Here is a 6,091-nt window from a genome sequence, read left to right as displayed (position 1 = left end):
GGAACAAACAGGAAATGCATCGACAAACGGTTAAGTGAGTGTCAGAAATACATGTGTTAGGTAATCAAACAATATTAAGTAAAAATTTTCATTCAAACTTTTATATGTTTACACTGCACTTGGCCCTTCTGATCTGATGGAGAACAATTTACCTCCCAAGCACTAATATCACCACCAGACGTCGACACTGTTCATTTGCCGTCGTAAATATAAACAAATCAGACTATATAACGCACACCAACAAACCACCGCATTCGTGAAACTGAAAACGTTCTTTTATTACAGAGTCAGTTTGGCACTGACTCTGTTTTAAAAACGAATTCGCTATTAAACATTTTGTATTCCACTCCCACCAATATATATATATATATATATATATATATATATATATATATATATATATATATATATATATATATATATATATATATATATATATATATTAGGCTGTCAAAAAAGTCCTGCGGTATTTCCGCGTACCAATTCTCTAGTCATTTTCAACCCTACTAATCATTGGTACATGTTACAAAAAAAGAATGGTAGGCACATATGTCAAACAAACTACAAATTGTTGGTCCAACATTGGTGCAATAACAGTGAAGATTTTGCTTCATATTTGTGAGAAGTAATCATCAGGGATAATGACTATATTTTTTAATGATTATTTTTAATTTAAAAAATTGTATTTCATTGCGTTTAATTCTACATACTTAGAATACATTATACTAATAACTTATTCTATAAACAACATCAATAATTCTCGTTGGAATCATTCTATAAACTGCGTACAAGAGGCAAATTTAAATCGCAGCCTCAACCACCTCAATTTGATGAGCATTTCCAAAGCAAGTTCCCGTTCCTCTTCCTGCTGCATCGCTCTGATTTGCATTAGCTGATTAGCCGCTGATTAGCAGAGTGACGGTAGAATTAGCACGTTTCATCCGTATTTTGTTCTCTCGTGTCCCTATGAAGAAAAGAAATACATATGTTAATGATTTTAAATATGCAATAAACTATGTATGTTCACCTTAAGTTTTTTACGGTCGATGATGTGTTGAAGAAAGATTCCGATCTTAGCGACAAACTCGCCGTTACCTTCAATCCCATAACTTGGATGGTTTTTGGTAAATAAGTATTACGAGTCTGGGATCATGCCAGCTGTAAAGACAAGGAAAAAGGTCAAAAGTGTTGTAATGTATAGAATATAACTGATGTTTATCCTTGGCGGGAATATGAAAATAGTTTCCCGACCGAGGTGACTGATGTAATGATGTAAAAAAAACGAATACTTATCTCCGATTTGTTTATGATGAATGATTGTACTGCATATAATTTTAAGGTCAACTAAAAAAGAAAAAAATGGTATTAGGTCAATTTTCCCCGCCGAAAATATGAAAACAAATTCTCGGGGGAGATGAATACATAATTGAATTCAATAAAAACAAAGTGCTTACCTCCGAATCGCTTCGTCTCCAAAAGACAAAAGACAAAGTGCGCACATCACAGTTGTTAGGTATGACAATAAAAACAAATTTACTAATGGTATGAAGTAAAATATACGAATTCCTGGTAGGAACATTCATTGCGTCTGACATCTTTTTTACGCAATTTTAGTAATATTTACAAAAAATGTGTATATTTTACCAATGTTTTTGCTACTAAAGATTTGGTAGCTGCTTTTACTAAACTATTTCTCCAGTGTATCGAGTCATGCTATAGCTTGTTGGAAAGGTATTTTTGCGCGCTATAATATAGTCCTTGACAGTGTTTTGTTTGGTTAAGTCGTTCGTGAGTTATAGTGTCGCAAATATGGAGCAAAATAAAGAAAAAATCCGACATATTTTACAGTACTACTATGACAAAGGCAAAAATGCATCTCAAGCTGCCAATAAAATTTGTGCAGTTTATGGACCCGATAAAGTTTCCATTTCCACCGCACAACGATGGTTTCAACGTTTTCGTTCTGGTGTAGAGGTCGTCGAAGATGCGCCATGCTCCGGAAGGCCTGTCGTCGAAAATTGCGACAAAATCGCTGAATTAGCCGAGAAAGACCGGCATAGTAGCAGCCGTAGCATCGGCCAAGAGCTGGGGATAAGTCATCAAACCGTTATTAACCATTTGAAGAAGCTTGGATTCACAAAGAAGTTCGATGTATAGGTGCCACACACGTTGACGCAAAAACATCTTTGACCGTATCGACGCATGTGAATCGCTGCTGAATCGCAACAAAATCGACCCGTTTCTGAAGCGGATGGTGACTGGCGATGAAAAGTGGGCCACTTACGACAACGTGAAGCGCAAACGGTCGTGGTCGAAGCCCGCTGAGGCGGCTCAGACGGTGGTCAAGCCCTCATTAACGGCCAGGAAGGTTCTGCTGTGTGTTTGGTGGGATTGTCAAGGAATAATCTATTATGAGCTGCTTCCCTATGGCCAAACGCTCAATTCGGACCTGTACTGCCAACAACTGGACCGCTTGAAGGTAGCACTCATGAAGAAGAGGCCATCTTTGATAAACAGAGGCCGCATTGTCTTCCATCAGGACAACGCCAGGCCACACACTTCTTTGGTGACGTGCCAGAAGCTCCGGGAGCTCGGATGGGAGGTTCTTTTGCATCCGCCGTATAGTCCGGACCTTGCACCAAGTGACTACCACCTGTTTTTGTCCATGGCGAACGAGCTAGGTAGTCAGAAGTTAGCCTCAAAAGAGGCCTGTGAAAATTGGCTATCCGAGTTTTTCGCCAATAAGGAAGCGAGATTCTATAACAGGGGTATTATAAAGTTGGCATCTCGTTGGGAACAAGTCATCGAACAAAACGGCGCATATTTGACTTGAAACAGATGATTGTAACTTATTTTATGAACAAATGAAAATTAAAAAAAAAATACCGCAGGACTTTTTTGACAGCCTAATATATAAATCTCGTGTCACGGTGTTTGTTACCGAACTCCTCCGAAACAGCTCGACCGATTTTGATGAAATTATACTCAAAATACTTGGTAGGTATGAGAATAGGTTGTAAACTATATATGATACCGGTAGGATACCGATAACCATACATTTAATACCGAATAGGGTGGCTCTATGCAGAAAAAAAGATCTGGATATTTTTTTTCAAAAATTTGACTCCATACCATACATATAACCTTAAATTTTGACCCCAATTCCCTATTTTTAATTGGGATTTTATTATTTTTGTGTCAAAAATATTCTAATAATTTAATCGTTGTTCGTTTTTTCAACAGAACGAATTTATTTAAGTTGTTGAATGACTGATGGCGTAACGCCCGCTTCATTGAACATCCATCTACAAATACACAAGTAACATCAATTCATCTAAAGCAGGGAGCATCTCCGACGAGCTGGAAGCCTTTTTGAATGAGCACAATGAGTTTTTTATTTTTTTTATCCAAAATATATATTTTATTAAGGCTCATATGGCGTCAGCCTAACGGGGCCGGGAGTTCAATATTTTGACAATGTATGCTTAGACTATGTTAGTAATATGTAACCGATTACTCGCGGTTGACTCGAGGTTAGTATTACAAGTGTTCTCATAATTGGTATGTCGCAGTCTTCGATGCTCTGTACGTGTGCCCGACACGGGATACTTCCTATTGGGATGCAGCTGACCATTAATCAGCAACGCCCCCCTAGCCTGTACCCCATATCTAGCGTGGTGCGTCTTTCTCGACTCGTGGAATCCAGGATAGAATGGTCACTAGCCGGCGCAATCATCAGCTCGTGTAGAGTTGTCATGAGCGGTACAACCTTTGGCTCTTGTTGAATAATCAGTGGACTGCACAACCTTCGGCCCGTGCATCTGTAAAGAGTGTGTGTATGTATTGCCGCGACTAAGTAAAAGTTTATCGATCGGATAGGAGGGATATGAAACGGGGACACAACGAAGGAAACATCATTAAACGTTGACATCGGCGTTTCTGAGGAACAGTTATAGATGAAGCAGAAGATCAGGATCACGGCTACCTAAGATATCCCGGACGGGGATATCCGATTGTCTGCCTTGTGCTCTCAGTGCTCTAGAGAGCTGAGAGCGAGCAGCATGGAACCGGATACACGACCAGACAACATGCTCGATGTCGTGGTAGCCATCGCCACAATCATAAAGATTGTTTGCTGCGAGCCCAATGCGATAGAGATGCGCGTTTAGGTTATAGTGATTGGACATAAGCCGACATATCACGCGAATGAAATCACGACCTACATTCAATCCCTTGAACCATGCCCTCGTCGAGACCTTAGGGATAATCGTGTGTAACCAACGACCGAACTCATCACCACTCCACATGCGCTGCCAACTTACGAGCGTATACTGACGAGGAATGTGGAAAAAATCATTTTAAGCAATTTGCCTTTTAAAAAGTGTGCCTTCTAAAGCGCCCACCTTAGCTAGCGAGTCCGCTTTCTGATTCCCCGGAATCGAGCAATGAGAGGGAACCCATGCTAAGGTAATCTTGGATAATTTTTCGACCAAAACACTCAATAGTTGTCTTATTCTTGTTAGGAAATAAGATGAGCGTTTATCAACTTTCATTGAGCGGATTGCCTCTATTGAGCTGAGACTGTCTGAAAAAATAAAATAGTGGTCGATGGGCAATGTTTCAATGATCCCTAATGCGTAATATATCGCACCCAGTTCAGCGACATACACGGAACAAGGATCTTTGAGTTTGAAAGAGGCACTGGAATTTTCATTGAAGATGCCGAAGCCAGTGGACCCGTTTATGAATGAACCGTCAGTAAAGAACATTTTATCAGATCTAACTTTCCCATATTGTGCTCCCTTGGCCGAGTGGTTAGCGTCATAACTAACATGCCGGGTGTTCGGGTTCGATTCCCGTTCTGGTCGGGGGGATTTTTCGTCAAAGAAATTTCCTCCGACTTGCACTGTGATCACGCGTATTCTAGATCTTGCCACTCAGAATGGATTCAAGGCGTGTTATTTGGCATAGAAATCTCAACTAAGTACTAATATAAATGACGCAAGTAATACTACGTTGAGACGGCGAAGTTCCTCTAGGAACGTTAGTGCCATTGAAGAAGAAGAAGATATTCTGCCGAAAATATCGGCGGAATAGAATCGGAGCGTAGGTGATCTGGGATTCCATGGATTTTTTGTCGCATGGACAGATAAAAAATAACAGAGGAATTGCAGAAGTATAGGAATCAAACTTGGTTGGAGATGCCTGGTGAAGGGTGCACGTCGTGTGTAAGGTACTCATGGTATAAAGACATAAAACTTGACTGAGGAGTCAGTTGGAGTAGATTTTCGAAGTTATCAATTACCAATGGATTCATGATCTTGCAACGGATGAGAAATCTGTAGGATAATTCTGTGAACCGAAGAGTAAGCGGGGGTACTCCTGCCAAAACTTCGAGACTCATCGTATGTGTCGAATGCAAACACCCCATGGCTATACGCAAGCAACGATATTGTATTCTCTCCAGCTTGAGAATATGAATCCTGGCAGCTGATCGGAAGCAAAAACTGCCATATTCTAACACTGATAATATCGTTGTTTTGTACAACTGAATGAGGTCTCCTGGATGGGCACCCCACCATGTTCAGATAGCCGCGCGAGATAGCTGGTGGATGATAATCCAGACAACCGGAGTTCGAACCCACATCGAAGCAGTTTTCACCAAACATCAATCTGTGTCATTTTAAACATTTATATTCCACTCCCAACACAGGTTAATTAGATTATTATTTTTTCTACAAATATAAATACTCATATATAAAAATGGCGCTTCTTGATGCTATAATAAACATTTTATGAAAATATTTTGCGCCATTTGTTTTTTTTTTGTATATCTGTAATAAATCGTATATGAGTTTGGCAAAAGTCGTATTAAGTTGACAATTCATGAATATATTTATATTAGATCTCGATTCAATTGCAACATAATCGCTATTATAGTCGATCAAAGTTGCATATTCATCCAAACTAATTCGGTAAGCATTTGCCATGTATGTATAGGCCTCCACTTTTGCATGCATATGCCAGTTAGGCGCATTATATGCCAACCAAAATTTAGGGCATATGATGTTATATATACGCTTGTTATGCG

This window comes from Toxorhynchites rutilus, chromosome 2 (genome assembly GCF_029784135.1).
Source record: "Toxorhynchites rutilus septentrionalis strain SRP chromosome 2, ASM2978413v1, whole genome shotgun sequence".
NCBI classification, from domain to species: domain Eukaryota; kingdom Metazoa; phylum Arthropoda; class Insecta; order Diptera; family Culicidae; genus Toxorhynchites; species Toxorhynchites rutilus.
The sequence above is the reverse complement of the archived record's forward strand: the minus strand, read 5'-3'. Positions refer to the sequence as shown.